Here is an 18,454-nt window from a genome sequence, read left to right as displayed (position 1 = left end):
ATTCTTTGGAAAAATTAAAACTAAGATTAACTTTTACCAGACTGATGGGAAGATAATGGTATGGAGAAGGAAAAGAATGACTCATGATTCTGTAGAATATTCTTGAATCGAGTAATTCACCTGACCTCAATTCTATTAAACATGCATTTCCCTTGCTGAAGACAAAACTGAAGACAAAAAGACACATAAACAAGCAGAAATTTAAGACAACTGCATTAAAGACCTGGCAAAGTAGTTCTTCACTGCAAGTATTAACAATCATTTTATTTATAATTATGTTAGTTTGTACAATTACCTTTGAGCCCCTGAAAATGAGGGATAAAAATATATCCCTAACATAGGGTGTAATTAAACAACTGAGGGCCAGATTATGAGTGGAGCGCTAACAGTTACAAGCAAGCGATAAGGGGTTTATCACCGACAGGTGTTTAAACGTGCTGTGTTTTCATTTGTATTACAAGTTAAAAGAGCAATTGAAGTTAGCGTCGGGTTAGCGCGACCTCCGAGCTCTGTTTAACTGTTTTGTGAAACAAAAAAGTTTTACAAAACACTAAGTAGATTAATATATCGCACATGCAATACTGTAAATTTGGCTTTTTATTCGCGCAATCAATACATTTTTACTTTCAGACATCGCCGCAATTCAACCTGATCGAGTACGATCGGTTTGATTGACACCTCCCTGCTGGTGGCCCATTGGCCGTGATTCTGCAGGGGGCGGCGTTGCACCAGCAGCTCTTGTGAGCTGCTGGTGCAATGCTAAATACGGAGAGCGTATTGCTCTCCGTATTCAGCGAGGTATCCGCACTGTCGGATCAGGTCCGCCAGACTTTGATAAATAGAGGCCAATGTCTGTTGATAAAATAACACTGATACATAAAATACACTTAAAAAAATAATAATAAAAGTAGGGTTGCCACCTCAGCCATGTTTTCCTGGACACTTATGAGTTACACATGCTGCAGGGTGTGCTGGGAGAAACATGTATTGTGTTTCTGGACAGCACTATTCATATTCCTCCCTGCACACCCTGCAGCATGTGTAATGTATAAGTGTTCTGTATTTTAAGGGATGGGTGGCAACCCTAAAATAAAAGAGAAGGGAGACCATATGCCTAATAACTTTCAATCTACATATTGAGGAATGGGGATAGACATAGGATGTGGAGTAGCTTCTATTATGGATATGATAATTATTTTCATAAGTACAAAGAGCAAATTATTACATTGTTTTTCTTAGGAAATATTTTCATGCATTTTAGACAAAAGTCTCCACATTTTTTCAAAGCAAAGAAATCAAGTAAATCATCATAAAGTAAGTCATCATCAACTCATCAAGCAGGATTGTGAAGAAAATAAATCAATCCTTAAAGGGAGTCTGTACTGTAAAATTGTTTTCCCTTTCTTGTTTTCTTAGAGATTTATTATACTAGCCGCAGAAGTGTAAATATATCGGGAATTGCAGTTTTATATATTTTTTACTCATTGAAACTTCAACCCATTATTCAAGCGTTTCGAATTTAACACACGTTGTCTTAGTGCGAGTGAAGACCTTGCATAAAGGGTTAGGGAAAAAATTAAAGTTGCACCAAACACAACATAAATACAATAAAATATACTATAACACTCATATAAACACGATCTAATAAAAATGAATCATATACATATTCAATTAAAGGGACAGTATACACCAATTTTCATATCACTGCATGTAATAAAAACTACTATAAAGAAGAATATGCACAGATAATGACATAAAAATCCAATATAAAAACTTTTAAAAACTTACTTAGAAGCTCCCAGTTTAGCACTGTTGATGAGGTTAAGTTGGGAAACCCACTGAAATGGGCTGAGAAAGCAGGAAGAGCAGACTCTCCCCTACATATGAAAGACCCATTACACAATCCGGAGAAAGCAGGAGTCTGTAGACATCAGTATACATCTAAAACTTTGGGGCTTGGTTAGGAGTCTGAAATTTTTTAAAATAACTATACATTTTTACAAAAACACCCCCAGATGGGCTATATAAATGAATCATCTACAAAACATGTATGCAAAGAAAAATCTAGTGTACAATGTCCTTTAAAAAAGTATATGGTATATAGCCATGTATTTAAATGCAACAGACTATAATATATATAAACAGTATATATATATGTGTGTGTGTGTGTACCTTACAGGTTAATAGTGGTGTGTTTAACACCAACCAATGACCGACACAGATTAATCCTTTTTAAACGGCACACACCTGTGCCTTTTCAGGTTTATGAGTACGGCCAAAGCCGAAACGCGTAAAGCCTTTCTTACCTCTTTTTGTATGTAACATGTCGTTATTTTAACCAGACAGAAATAAAGCTGTTTTTTTTTAACTTTTGGATAACTGGGATCATTATCTCTTTTTTTGTCTAAATAAGAATTATATTATAATATTTAATAATGTGTTTTACAGTGTATTGACTGTATATAGTTAACATTCCAATGTTCTTCACATACAGTGTATTACTGTTCGGTTTATGTACGCAAACCTGAGAGGCATAGACTAATTCTTGATGTGCGCTAACCCGACATGAGTTTTATTAAGGTGCCTTATGTATTTATTAAAGGGATGGTTTTTTTCAAAATTAAACTTTCATGATTCAGATGGAGCATGCAATTTTAGGCAACTTTCTAATTTGCTTTTATTATACATTTTTATTCATTCTCTTGGTATCTTTATTTGAATGTAAGCTTAGCAGCCGGCCCATTTTTGGTTCAGCACCTGGGTAGAGCTTGCTGATTGGTAGCTACATTTAGACACTAATCAGAACGAGCTTTCCAGGTGCTGACATTCCTGCTTTTTCAAATAAAGCATTCCTGCTTTTTCAAATAAAGATACCAAGAGAATGAAGAAAATTGATAATTGGAGTAAATTAGAAAGTTGCCTAAAATTGTTTTAGTTTAATTTTGACTAGACTATTCCTTTAAATATAAAATATTGAAACAGACTGAAACACCTTACTACGCTTTTCAAGTTTTCATCCAAAAAGAGTTTTCAAGTCAGTTCCTAAAAGCCAGTTAATGCAACTAAAAATAATTGTAAAAGATGAGGAACAGTTGGGATGAAAATGGAAAATAAATTCCTAAAAGGGTATATCCGAGTGAATTAATTAAGAATAACTGTAGACTAGGGTTTGGGGCATCTAATGTAACATCAAGACAGGGGACTAAAGGAAAAAATAGTTTAATATTTGTTTCTGAATATAGTGCACAAAGTAATAGAATGTTAGATATTATTAAGAAATATTGGTACCTTTTAGGTAAGTGTAACCCTCAAATAGAAGCTTTTCAAAATGTTCCAGTTCCCTCCTTTAGGAGAGTAACAAATCGAAGGGATAAGCTAGGTAGAGCAGACATTGGGACACATAAAAAGCAAGGCATTCACTATCTTACTACTGACTGCAGTAATTGCTACGGTAAATTTCTATCAAGCCAAGTGTCTATAATAAAATAATAATTAAAGGGGCTATTTACATGCCTAACAAATTATGTTATATACTTGCTTAAGTGTCTGTGTGGACTATATTGACAAAACTTACTGTACTGCCAGGGAGAAACCTACTGAACACAATTCAGCCTTCAATAGAAAAGATAAAACATAGCCAGTATCCTTACATTAAAAAAACGGACACACTTCATCCTAAAGGTCTGAATAGGGATTCTAAAATTTGTAATTAAAGAATTTTATTTTAACTATTAAATGTAAATAGGGTGAGACGATACTGGTTTAGGGTGAAATAATAAATATGGCCACAAGATGGTGCTATAAAACAATTGTGCTATGTTAAAGGGACAGTCAAGTCCAAAAAAAACTTTTAAGTTTCAAATAGGGCATGTAATTTTAAACAACATTCCAATTTACTTTTATCACCATTTTTGCTTTGTTCTCTTGGTATTCTTAGTTGAAAGCTAAACCAAGGAAGGTTCATATGATAATTTCTAAGCCCCTGAAGGTCACCTCTTATCACATGCTTTTTTATTTGCTTTTCACAACAGGGGAGCTAGTTCATGTGAGTTATATAGATAGCATTGTGATCATGCCTGTGGCTTGTGGCAGACACTGCACTAATTAGCTAAAATGAAAGTCAATAGATAATAAATAAAATGTCATGTGGTCAGGGGGCTGTCAGAAGATGATACAAGTTAATCACAGAGGTAAAAAGTATATTAATATAACAGAGTTGGTTATGCAAAACTGGGTAATGGGTAATAAAGGGATTATCTATTTTCAAACAACAAAAATTCTGGTGTTGACTGTCCCTTTAAGTATGTCAAGCAAAACTGCTTTATTTTTGCTGTGTTGAGTAAATCAGCAGCTCAATTAATACTTTGTGTCACTCGTTATGTAGCATTAATAAGGGCTTGTTGCGACTCAAAATGTTGCTGTACAAACTATGAATTGAAACAACTCAATAAAGGACTGCTTGTCTTTTTTTAATCGAGTGGTGGTGTTGCATTTGAAGTGTTTAAACCAGTATGTATATATAAATTTGAGCTCTTTCCAGTCAAACACTTTGACATATGCCATATCCCTTATAACTCTTTTAATTAATATTAAAATGATATATCTTTATTAAAAAGTAGATATATGAGTGAAATAATTTATTTTAATCTTTTTGATGTGATTTGTGTAAAACCCTTACACTTTACTTCTGTCCTTTATTTGTTATAAAGATTGTAGTACAGTTTCAGCTTTCGCTTGTGTTCAAACCAGAGGTGTAACTATATGGGTCGCAGGGCATCGCAGTTCCAACGGGGCCCAGCCGTCTAGGGGGGCTGTTAGTGCAGGCTGTCAGGTAAGAGGAGAGGAGGAGAGAGAGGGGGTGTGCTGCTCACATAGCTTTTTGTGCATGTGTAATGTAACTCATGCAAATACAGCTGGGGTTAGGCATCAACCATAAATTTTAGCTCAAGAAGTCAAACCTAATCTTCTCCCTCCTACCTCCTACTACAAGGGGCATTTAACCCCTTGGCTGCCACTAAAGACTTAAATAGCTGCCAAGCTAAGGTACAAACAAGTTTATTATATAAAATATATATACATTAGTGTTAAAAATAACGAGTCACTTAGAAATTCCTTTGTCCATTAAAATAACATAAATAGTGTTATAGTTTAAGGGGGAGGGAAAGGAGGGAAAAGTTTTAAGAAAACACAGCGAAGCAACATGGAGAGACAGGGAATGTCATGGAAAATTTCATGTCTTCTGTTATTGATCTGCTACATTTTCTTAAAAAAAAAAAATAACATAAATAGATCAGAAATAAAGTGTAGACATTGCTAATGTCGTAAATGACTATTGTAGCTGGAAACAACTGATTTTTATGGGATATCTACATGGGCATGCAGAGGCCCATTATCAGCAACCATCTGTCTTGTGTTCCAATGGCACGCTGTGTTTGCTAATCCAAGTTTATCATTTAAAAATGCTAATTGATCATTAGAAAATCTTTTTGCAATTATGTTAGCACAGCTGAAAATTGTTATCCTGATTAAAGAAGCAATAACACTGGCCTTAATTAGACTAGTTGAGTATCTGGAGCATCAGCAATTGTAGGTTCAATTACAGGCTCAAGATGGACAGAAACAAAGAAGTTTCTTCTGAAACTCATCATTCTATTCTTGTTCTGAGAAATGAAGGCCTTTCCATGCAAGCAATTGACAAGAAACTGAAAAGATCTCATACAATGCTGTATACAACTCCCTTCACATAACAGCACAAACTGGCTCTAACCAGAAAAGAAAGAGGTGTTGCAGGCCCGGTGCACAACTGGGCACATTAGATTGTCTAGTTTGAGAAACAGGTCCTCAACTGGCAGCTTTAAAACACGTCTCAACATCAACAGTGAAGAGGTGACTCTGGGATGCCTGCCTTCTAGGCAGAGTTACAAAGAAAAGCAATATCACAGATTGGCCAATAAAAATAAAAGATTAAGATGGGCAGAAGAGCACAGATACTGGACAGAGGACGATTGAAGAAAAGAAGATTTAAATAAAAGTGTTATGGACAGAAGAATCTAAGTTTGAGGTGTTCACAAAGGAGAACATTTGTGAGATGCAGACCAAATGAAAAGATGCAGGAGGAGTGCTTGAAACCATCTGTCAAGCATGGTGGAGAGAGGGTGTGTGAGGGTGTTAGGGTTTGTGTGGAACTTAGAATTGCATGATTAGATACACAGAAGAATGAAAGTTTTTTTGAAAGCATTACTGATTGATAATCAAAAAACAGATGGTAGCTCTGACAATATTCCCCAGCTCTGAGGATTGTTTTTTCCAGCAGGACAATGCTCCATGCCACACAGCCAGGTCAATCAAGGTGTGGATGGAGGACCACCGGATCAAGACCCTGTCATGGTAGCCCAATCTCCAGACCTGAACCCCAATGAAAACCTCTGTAATGGGATCAAGAGGAAAATGGATGGTCAAAAGTCATCAAACAATGCCAATCTGTTTACATTTTTGCACAAGGAGTGGCATAAGGTCACCCAACAGCAATATGAAAGACTGGTGAAAAGTTGTGATTGAAAATAAGGGTTATTCTACCAAATATTGATTTCTTAACTGTTGCTAAGTTATTGTGCTATTTAAAAAATAATTTTAACTTGTTTTCTTTGCATTCATCGATGTTTGAAAACACGGCTTCTTTTTTGTTATTTTGACAAGTTCTCATTTCCTGCAAATAAATGCTCTAAATCACATTCAGCTAGATTATGAGTTTGGCGTTATGAGTGAAAAAGCATCGTTATGCTTCATAACGATGCTTTTTCCCTGACTCCACTATTACAAGTCTTGTCAGAATAGGTGTACTGCACACCTTTTTGGCCGTCACGCAAAGTCAGTACCGCACTTTTAAAAAAGTCCTTTTTCAATGGGACTCCCATAGCGCCGGTATTACAAGTTTTGCTGTGAGACCAAGAGCGGAGCGGGTCCATCTTCAAGACATCCAACGCGGAGCATCCTCTTCTTCCGATGGTCGCTGAAGAATGAAGTTTACCTTTAAGTGACGTCATCCAAGATGGCGTCCCTTGCATTCCGATTGACTGATAGAATTCTATCAGCCAATAGGAATTAAAGGGGAAAAAATCCTTTTGGCTGTTGCAATCAGCCAATAGGATTGAGCTTGCATTCTATTGGCTGATTGAAATAGCCAATAGAATGCGAGCTCAATCCTATTGGCTGATTGGATCAGCCAATAGGATGAAAGCTTAATCCTATTGTCTGATTGCAACAGCCAATAGGATTTTTCCCCTTTAATTCCTATTGGCTGATAGAATTCTATCAGCCAATTGGAATGTAAGGGATGCCATCTTAGATGACATCAGTTAAAGGGAAACTTCATTCTTCAGCGACCATCGGAAGAAGAGGATGCTCCGCGCCGGATGTCTTGAAGATGGACCAGCTCCACACCGGATGGATGAAGATAAAAGATGCCGTCTGGATGAAGACTTCTGCCCGCTTGGATGAAGACGTCTGCCGCCTGGATGAGGTTGGATGTCCGGTCTTCGAAAACTGTGGATCGTCGGGGGTTAGTGTTAGGTTTTTTTAAGGGTTCATTGGGTGGGTTTTATTTTTAACCTTAGGGTTTGGGCTATGTAAAAGAGCTAAATGCCCTTTTAAGGGCAATGCCCATCCAAATGCCCTTTTCAGGGCAATGGCTAGCTTAGGTTTATTTAGATAGAATTTTATTTGGGGGTTTGGTCGTGTGGGTGGTGGGTTTTACTGTTGGGGGGTTGTTTGTATTTTTTTACAGGTAAAAGAGCTGATTTCTTTGGGGCAATGCGCCGCAAAAGGCCCTTTTAAGGGCCATTGGTAGTTTAGTGTAGGCTAGGGTTTTTTGATTTTGGGGAGGCTTTTTTATTTTGATAGGGCTATTAGATTAGGATAAATTCGTTTTTATTTTTGATAATTTAGGCCTAAATTTAGAGTTTGGCGGTAGCCGTGAAAACCAGGGTTAGAGGCTCCTAACGCTGGTTTTAGGCTACCGCCGGTATTTGGAGTCAGTCAAAAAAGGGTCTAACGCTCACTTTTCAGCCGCGACTTTTCCATACCGCAGATCCCCTTACGTCAATTGCGTATCCTATCTTTTCAATGGGATCTTTCTAACTCCAGTATTTAGAGTCGTGTCTGAAGTGAGCGTTAGAAATCTAACGACCAAACTCCGGCCGCAGAAAAAAGTCAGTAGTTAAGAGCTTTCTGGGCTAACGCCGGTTCATAAAGCTCTTAACTACTGTGCTCTAAAGTACACTAACACCCATAAACTACCTATGTACCCCTAAACTGAGGTCCCCCCACATCGCCGCCACTCGATTAAATTTTTTTAACCCCTAATCTGCCGACCGCCACCTACGTTATACTTATGTACCCCTAATCTGCTGCCCCTAACACCGCCGACCCCTATATTATATTTATTAACCCCTAATCTGCCCCCCACAACGTCGCCGCCAACTACCTACAATAATTAACCCCTAATCTGCCGACCGCAAAGCGCCGCTACTTAAGTTATCCTTATGTACCCCTAATCTGCTGCCCCTAACACCGTCGACCCCTATATTATATTTATTAACCCCTAATCTGCCCCCCACAACGTCGCCTCCACCTGCCTACACTTATTAACCCCTAATCTGCCAAGCGGACCTCACTGCTACTCTATTAAATGTATTAACCCCTAAAGCTAATTCTAACCCTAACCCTAACACCCCCCTAAGTTAAATATAATTTTATTCTAACGAAATAAATTAACTCTTATTAAATAAATTATTCCTATTTAAAGCTAAATACTTACCTGTAAAATAAACCCTAATATAGCTACAATATAACGAATAATTACATTGTAGCTATTTTAGGATTAATATTTATTTTACAGGCAACTTTGTAATTATTTTAACTAGGTACAATAGCTATTAAATAGTTAAGAACTATTTAATAGTTACCTAGTTAAAATAATAACAAAATTACCTGTAAAATAAATCCTAACCTAAGTTACAATTAAACCTAACACTACACTATCAATAAATTAATTAAATACAATATCTACAAATAACTACAATGAAATAAACTAACTAAAGTACAAAAAATAAAAAAGAACTAAGTTACAAAAAATAAAAAAATATTTACAAACATAAGAAAAATATTACAACAATTTTAAACTAATTACACCTACTCTAAGCCCCCTAATAAAATAACAAAGACCCCCAAAATAAGAAAATGCCCTACCCTATTATAAATTACTAAAGTTCAAAGCTCTTTTACCTTACCAGCCCTGAACAGGGCCCTTTGCGGGGCATGCCCCAAAAAATTCAGCTCTTTTTCCTGTAAAAAAACACATACAATACCCCCCCAACATTACAACCCACCACCCACATACCCCTAATCTAACCCAAACCCCCCTTAAATAAACCTAACACTAAGCCCCTGAAGATCTTCCAACCTTGTCTTCACCTCACCAGGTATCACCGATCCGTCCTGGCTACGATATCTTCATCTAAGCCCAAGCGGGGGCTAGACATCCATCATCCGACGGCTGAAGAAGTCCAGAAGAGGCTCCAAAGTCTTCATCCTATCCGGGAAGAAGAGTAGATCCGGACCGGCAACCATCTTCTTCCAAGCGGCATCTTCTATCTTCATCCGATGAGGACCGGCTCCATCTTGAAGACATCCACCGTGGACCCATCTTCTTCCGACGACGACTTCCCGACGAATGACGGTTCCTTTAAGGGACGTCATCCAAGATGGCGTCCCTCGAATTCCGATTGGCTGATAGGATTCTATCAGCCAATCGGAATTAAGGTAGGAAAATTCTGATTGGCTGATGGAATCAGCCAATCAGAATCAAGTTCAATCTGATTGGCTGATTCAATCAGCCAATCAGATTGAGCTTGCATTCTATTGGCTGTTCCGATCAGCCAATAGAATGTGAGCTCAATCTGATTGGCTGATCGGATCAGCCAATCGGATTGAACTTGATTCTGATTGGCTGATTCCATCAGCCAATCAGAATTTTCCTACATTACTTCCGATTGGCTGATAGAATCCTATCAGCCAATCGGAATTCGAGGGACGCCATCTTGGATGACGTCCCTTAAAGGAACCGTCATTCGTCGGGAAGTCGTCGTCGGAAGAAGATGGGTCCACGGTGGATGTCTTCAAGATGGAGCCAGTCCTCATCGGATGAAGATAGAAGATGCCGCTTGGAAGAAGATGGTTGCCGGTCCGGATCTACTCTTCTTCCCGGATAGGATGAAGACTTTGGAGCCTCTTCTGGACTTCTTCAGCCGTCGGATGATGGATGTCTAGCCCCCGCTTGGGCTTAGATGAAGATATCGGAGCCAGGACGGATCGGTGATACTTGGTGAGGTGAAGACAAGGTAGGAAGATCTTCAGGGGCTTAGTGTTAGGTTTATTTAAGGGGGGTTTGGGTTAGATTAGGGGTATGTGGGTGGTGAGTTGTAATGTTGGGGGGGGGGTATTGTATGTGTTTTTTTACAGGAAAAAGAGCTGAATTTTTTGGGGCATGCCCCGCAAAGGGCCCTGTTCAGGGCTGGTAAGGTAAAAGAGCTTTGAACTTTAGTAATTTAGAATAGGGTAGGGCATTTTTTTATTTTCGGGGTCTTTGTTATTTTATTAGGGGGCTTAGAGTAGGTGTAATTAGTTTAAAATTGTTGTAATATTTTTCTTATGTTTGTAAATATTTTTTTATTTTTTGTAACTTAGTTCTTTTTTATTTTTTGTACTTTAGTTAGTTTATTTCATTGTAGTTATTTGTAGATATTGTATTTAATTAATTTATTGATAGTGTAGTGTTAGGTTTAATTGTAGGTAATTGTAGGTATTTTATTTAATTAATTTAATGATAGTATAGTGTTAGGTTTAATTGTAACTTAGGTTAGGATTTATTTTACAGGTAATTTTGTACTAGGTAACTATTAAATAGTTCTTAACTATTTAATAGCTATTGTACCTGGTTAAAATAATTACAAAGTTGCCTGTAAAATAAATATTAATCCTAAAATAGCTACAATGTAATTATTCGTTATATTGTAGCTATATTAGGGTTTATTTTACAGGTAAGTATTTAGCTTTAAATAGGAATAATTTATTTAATAAGAGTTAATTTATTTCGTTAGAATTAAATTATATTTAAGTTAGGGGGGTGTTAGTGTTAGGGTTAGACTAAGCTTTAGGGGTTAATACACTTATTAGAATAGCGGTGAGCTCCAGTCGGCAGATTAGGGGTTAATGTTTGAAGTTAGGTGTCGGCGATGTTAGGGAGGGCAGATTAGGGGTTAATACTATTTATTATAGGGTTAGTGAGGCGGATTAGGGGTTAATAACTTTATTATAATAGCGGTGCGGTCCGCTCGGCAGATTAGGGGTTAATAAGTGTAGGCAGGTGGAGGCGACGTTGTGGGGGGCAGATTAGGGGTTAATAAATATAATATAGGGGTCGGCGGTGTTAGGGGCAGCAGATTAGGGGTACATAGGGATAATGTAAGTAGCGGCGGTTTACGGAGCGGCAGATTAGGGGTTAATAATAATATGCAGGGGTCAGCGATAGCGGGGGCGGCAGATTAGGGGTTAATAAGTGTAAGGCTAGGGGTGTTTAGACTCGGGGTACATGTTAGGGTGTTAGGTGCAGACGTAGGAAGTGTTTCCCCATAGGAAACAATGGGGCTGCGTTAGGAGCTGAACGCGGCTTTTTTGCAGGTGTTGGGTTTTTTTTCAGCTCAAACAGCCCCATTGTTTCCTATGGGGGAATCGTGCACGAGCACGTTTTTGAGGCTGGCCGCGTCCGTAAGCAACTCTGGTATCGAGAGTTGCAGTGGCGTTAAATATGCCTGTACGCTCCCTTTTTGGAGCCTAACGCAGCCATTCTGTGGACTCTCAATACCAGAGTTATTTTAAATGTGCGGCCAGAAAAAAGCCAGCGTTAGCTACGCGGGTCGTTACCGACAAAACTCTAAATCTAGCCGTTAGTTTTTTATTTTGTGTAATTTAGTGTTTATTTTTTTTGTAATTTAGATAATTGTATTTTATTATTTTAATTTATTTTATTTATGTTAGGTTTTAGTGTAAGGCAGGTTAGGTTTTATTTTACAGGTAACTTTGTATTTATTTTAGCTAGGTAGTTAGTAAATAGTTAATAACTATTTACTAACTAGTCTACCTAGTTAAAATAAATACAAACTTACCTGTGAAATAAAATAAACCCTAAGCTAGCTACAATGTAACTATTAGTTATATTGTAGCTAGCTTAGTTTTTTTTTTTTTTATAGGTAAGTATTTAGTTTTAAATAGGAATTATTTAGGTAATAATTGTAAGTTTAATTTAGATTTATTTTAATTATATTTAAGTTAGGGGGGGTTAGGGTTAGACATAGGGTTACGTTAGGGTTAGGGTTAGACTTAGGGTTACGTTAGGGTTAGGGTTACGTTAGGGTTAGGTTTAGGGGTTTATATATTTATTTAGTGTTAGTGATGTGGGAGGCCAGAGGTTTAGGGGTTAATAACTTTAGTATAGTGGCGACGACATTGGGGGTGGCAGATTAAGGGTCAATAACTGTAATGTAGATGGCGGCAATGTTAGGGGCAGCAGATTAGGGGTGTTTAGACGTGGCTTTTATGTTAGGGTTTACGGTTAAACGTATCTTTTTCTTTCCCCATAGACATCAATGGGGCTGCGTTACGGAGCTTTTTTTCCGCGATCGCAGGTGTTAGGCTTTGTTTTTGCCGGCTCTCCCCATTGATGTCTATGGGGAAATCATGGGATATGCCACCATATCGCCCGCACAAGCCGGAATTTTTAAAACTTGTAATAGCATTCGATAAAACAAATGTAACTGTTCAAAACTACAGGTGAAAAGTTCACCTGTAGCAAAAGCAGCATGGCCGCTCGAAGCTCACTGGAAACAATCCTGGCCACAGGCACCTGATGATGACATCAACCGTCGACTTGTTAGTTCCCACAGGCAGGGTGCTAGCCACTTAAGCAGCAAATCAAACTGTAATATCACAAAATGTAATAAAGGTATCAGCTGCACATCAGTGGGAAATTAAAAACAAAAAAGTTTATTAAGACACATTAACAATGTATACAGGCATGAAGCAAGGATAGTCTGACGTGTTTCACGCTCCCTAGTGGCGCTTAATCATAGTACACCTGTAGCTAGAATACTTACCTTAACTCTCTTTGGAGAGCGCACTAGCCTGATCCTTTTCTTGCCACAGCTCCAGCCGTGCTAACAGCAGGCTTAGCGCTCTTGTTTACCAGGTTGGTGTTAGCGTGCTCTCCAGTGCATGTTAAGGTAAGTATTAACTTTTTTAAAAATTAAAGGAAATAATTGAATACTGATGATTTTCATCAGTATTTTTTTGTTTTCTTTCATTTTAATTGGTGCATTCATTTGAATTTTTGTTTTGTGAAAATGAAAATCCAGTGCACATCTCTAATATACGCCAGCCTCGCATTGTACGAGTGAGGGAAGAGCCCTTCATGGATTCTTGCACCGTGCCCGGAAGTTTCTAGTTACATCTCTGGTGCAAACTTTAACTTTCAACTTGTAATACCAGTGCAAGTTATTGCATTCATAATACCCATTGAAAGTATAGGTTGCACTGGAGCGATGGCAGCTGCGATAATCCTTCTCTGATAAACATGCTTCACCATGGACTTGTAAATTTAAGTTGCTGTTAGCACGCTCCAGTGCTATTGCTCTATCATTAGCGCGCCACTTGTAATCTGTCCCTACGTCTTGCCATTTACTCCATCTTTAAACTGTTGTTAGCAATTGGGAGGAGATCAGCAAATAACTATATAACATAAAATAAATTATAATAAAGTAATATTGTATGCTGTTTAGAAAGCAAAGCCCTCTAGCCCATTTGTCTGTGTGTATATATATATATATTATTTTTTTTCCCATCTACACACCTTATAAAACTAACATGAATCCAAATATGACCATACTGTTATTCATGATAACTCTTTTCTCACTCCAATTTTGTTCCTATCATTACCGCCATAAACACACACCTCAAACTGGAAAACACATTATCATACACCATGGCCTGCTCTGTTGCTGTAACTTATCTGCTGAGTGCTGGTGGAGGGTTATTAAAAATAACCCCCCTACCCCCACCTCACAAAATTATAAAGTATTACATTCACAATATGGCCAAACAAAAATGATTTCCAAATCCGTTTTCCTTATGTTACTTGCCCTTCCAGCTAAAAAAGGCCTCGCCTTTGTGCACTGTAATATTCGCAGCTTACTACCAAAAATCGATGCACTGCAAGCTTGGTGTTCACATTACAAGCCCAAAATCATTGTGATCTCTGTATCGTGGCTAACTGCAAAAATACCTGATTCTGCCATTGCAATACATGGGTATTCATGCCATAGAAATGATAGAGGAAAGAGAGGAGGCGGCATTGTAATTTATGCTGACATTTCCATAAAGTACACCCCCTTACAAAAATATAGCTCTTCTGCCACCTTTGATTTCCTTTCTGGCAAAATTGAGATCCCATGCAGTAAATCAATCATTGTTGCAGGAATCTACCGCCCACCTAGCTCCCCTGTGCATTCCATTTCTGACATGGCACATCTCCTTATTGAAACCATAGCCTGGCACAGATTAAACTTAATCCCTGATCTAGACACTGCAGTTGAATTCTTTCAGTCTGAACTCCTACAAGTTTGGAATTTACATGCCCCACTGCGTAAGGTGAGAGTAAAAGGAGCACACCTGAATTGAATCACAGCTGACCTCATTCAAATATACCAGTTTCGGGATTCATTGTGGTCAAAATTCAAACATACAGGCTCTATGAACGATCACTGTGTATATAGAAAATGGCGAAATATATGCTCTAAACAAACAAAATTGGCCAAGGCCCAATATTTCTGTGAAAATCTGAACAATAACATATTAAACCCTAGAAAGTTTTGGAAACTCATAAATAACTTACAAAATCCTCCAATCCATTCCCAACACCCCACTGTCACTATGGACAACCATACCCTGCAACTCCCCTTAGAAGTAGCAAATGCCTTTAATAGTTATTTTGTCGGATGCTCCACCACCCTGATTGACAAACTAATAAATGACATGCATCCTGAAACTACAAATGTGGATCAGGCCCCACTAAATCAGGAAAGACCGAATATAGAGAAGTTAAATTTTAGACCTGTACCCATCAATGTGGTTAAGAATGTTGTTAAGAAACACCTTAATAATCTAAAAATGAAAAACCAGTCTGGACCTGATCAAATACCAGCAATGCTGTTGAAGCTCAGTGCGCCGGCAATTGCTAAACCGGTCACAACCGTAATTAACGAATCCTTGGTGTCTGGATACATACCCAAACTTGACACAGGCCTTTGACACAGTAGACCACGACATACTACTGCTCAAACTAAAAAACTCTGGTATTGCTGATCGTCCGTTAACCTGGTTTCGATCATATGTATCGGATCGATCACAATATGTCTCCATTTCTGACAGCAACTCCCTCCCTCTCCCAGTCACGTGTGGTGTTCCCCAAGGTTCCATTCTCGGCCCCCTACTATTCACATTATTTATAAATGATCTGCCTAATGTCTGCAAATCCTCAACTGTACACATGTATGCAGATGACACGGTAATCTATGCAAACAATTCCGATCTGTCGCAGCTTGAAGCAGTGCTCCAAGACCAGTTCACAGAGGTAGAAAAGTGGATCTCAAAAAACAAACTCTTCCTAAACACTGACAAAACTGTCACAATTATCTTTGGAACAAGACCTAAATTACACAAATTACAAAATTCCCATCTTCGCATCAAAACAAAATCCAATTGCACGCTGACCGCAGCCCACTCTTTTAAATACTTGGGTATGTTGTTAGACCCCAATCTATCTTTTGGCCTCCACATAGAAAAACTTGCATCTAAACTTTATCCAAAACTAGGTGCCCTGTACAGAAACAAATCCTGCCCCAGCCCTACAGTAAAGGAAAAGATTGTACAGCAAATGTTGATACCTATCATGGATTATGGGGATGTAGTATATGCACCTGCACCGCAAACTCATCTTAATAAACTTAATACATTGTATAACTCGTTCTGCCGCTTTGTGCTACAATGTAACTACAGGACCCACCATTGTGACATGCTAAAAGAACTAAACTGTCTGTCGCTGGAATCCAGACGCAGCCTCCATCTTTCCTGCCTTGTCTTTAAGAGCCTTTCTGGGAAGCTCCCACCCTACCTGAACAGAATGCTCTCCCCTGCTATTCCCACCTCCTATAACCTCCGATCCAATAACAGCACATTATTTAGCTTGCCTCAATACAAAAAGAAAGCAGCTCGATCCTCCTTTTCCTACAGAGTGCCACAGTTATGGAATGACCTCCCTCACACTTTTAAAACTTCCCCAAGCCTAATATCCTTTAAGAGATTCCTCTCTACAGATCTCAAAACAGAATGCACCTGTCATGGTTGATTAAATATTTCCTACCTGTTCTATGTTATGTTTTTGCATATATTGTGTATTATTATTATTGTTTTTGTAATTTATTGTACCCTATTGTATCAATTCCAATGTTTTGTGATCCCAGGACATACTTGAAAACGAGAGAAATCTCAATGTATCCTTCCTGGTAAAATATTTTATAAATAAAATAAATAAATAAAAATCCATGTCTTCTCGTTATTTGTTGTATCTTATGTCGTGTTCTGTAAAAGTTAAAGTAATTCAAATAAACCTATGGCTGCTGAGTCAATTGAATTGTAATCATAGTTATATCTCCCTTGTAATAATAACAGAAACATTAAATTTTTGCTTTACTTTTTAACTTTGCAATGTGCAGCTTCTAATTAACAACAAGGTACATATTTATAATATGAAATAAAGAAATTATTTACCTTTGCGCAGAAAGGAACCTTTAGATTGGTCAAGATACTCTTTTGGGACAAGTGTAAAGTTGCACATTTTATTATCCTTCATGTTTTCGAATGAAGAGTGTTTGACCACCGAGTCAATAGCAGAATCATCTAAATCCTTCCCTAGGAACTTACAAATTTTAACCACACTGCCCTGCAGGTCCTAAAAAAAGAAAAGCAATTAGAGCACTATATTTTAATAATGACTACTCCAGGCAGTGTTTTCCTTTTATGATATCTGAGAATCAGCACATAAACCTGTAAAAATACTCTCTATCCTTTATATATTAATTCCTTTTATTGTATTTAAGGGTTTAAAGAAAATGTTAATTTATAAAAAGTTTCAGTAAATTGTGCATAGTTTTTATATAACTGAAATTTGGCAGTAAAAGTCATTTTCTTACAAGAACATGTTTATGAATTGTAATCATAAAAACCAAACCAAGAATGCACAACATAGCATAGGTCACTTTGATAAATGACGGCAAAAGAGATAAGCAAATGATTGTGTACCAGGAAAGCACTGTAAGAAGCAGGCAGAGCTTTCATAGTTTACTGAACTCCTAACTCTGGAACTTGTCACCTCATAGTATCCAAGACTTACTCCATGGGGCCGATTTATCAAGCTCTGTATGATTGACACCCCCTACTGGTGGCCGCAAAAATAATTTAAATTACCACACTAGCAGCTATCAAAAACATATTTGTCTGCGGTTGTTTGCCTTAAATTACCATAAATCCTAAATCAGACCTGTAACCATCACCTCTAGGTAACTCTGCTCCAAACTAAACCATCAGAGGAGTAAATGCCTATACCAGCAATCCCTCACTGAAAGTCTTCAAGGGGCAGCCCAACCTCAAAAAACATCATAATACCACATCAAACTGTGGTTAAAAATTAAAGTAACCCTTAAAGTGAATGTCAACTTTCATGATAAAGTGCCCGTTTCTTAAAAAAAAACTATTAAAAAAACTATTAAAAACAGTGGCACTTTCATTCATGAAAGTTTACATTGCACCGGATTTTACAAATACCTTCTTCTCCTGAAACATTGGATCGCCGATCCCATGCCTGCAGCTCCTCTGTATTTCATCAGCAATGACGAAACTGGCTCTCTCCAATCACAGCTTCCCCCCAGGAGCGTTAATCTGGTGAGGCTATGCCATGATTGGAGTTAGCAGGTTTCGTCATTGCTGTGTTAATACAGCAGGAAGAAGCAGGCGGGGCGATCGGCGATCCGGTGTTTCAGGAGAAGAATGTAAGTATTTGTAAAATCCAGTGCAATGTAAACTTTCATGAATGAAAGTTCCCCTGTTTTTAATAGTTTTTTTAAAAACCTGGCACTTTATCATGAAAGTTGACATTCACTTTAACAATAATTTTTTAATTACACTTGGGGACCGATTTATCATAGTGCGAGCGGACATGATCTGCTGTCGGCATTTATCATTGCACAAGCATTTCTCATGAAATGCTTGTGCAATGCCGCCCCCTGTACAA

At 37.9% G+C, this 18,454-nt stretch overlaps 1 pseudogene; it reads right to left on the bottom strand.

Annotated features, from left to right (window-relative positions):
• LOC128638901 (sulfotransferase 2B1-like) overlaps positions 1-18,454 on the bottom strand; it is a 114,603-nt pseudogene that overhangs the window by 1,863 nt on the left and 94,286 nt on the right.

Source organism: Bombina bombina, chromosome 8 (assembly GCF_027579735.1).
Source record: "Bombina bombina isolate aBomBom1 chromosome 8, aBomBom1.pri, whole genome shotgun sequence".
In the NCBI taxonomy this organism is placed as follows: Eukaryota; Metazoa; Chordata; class Amphibia; order Anura; family Bombinatoridae; genus Bombina; species Bombina bombina.
This window is presented reverse-complemented; position numbering and strand designations above follow the sequence as displayed.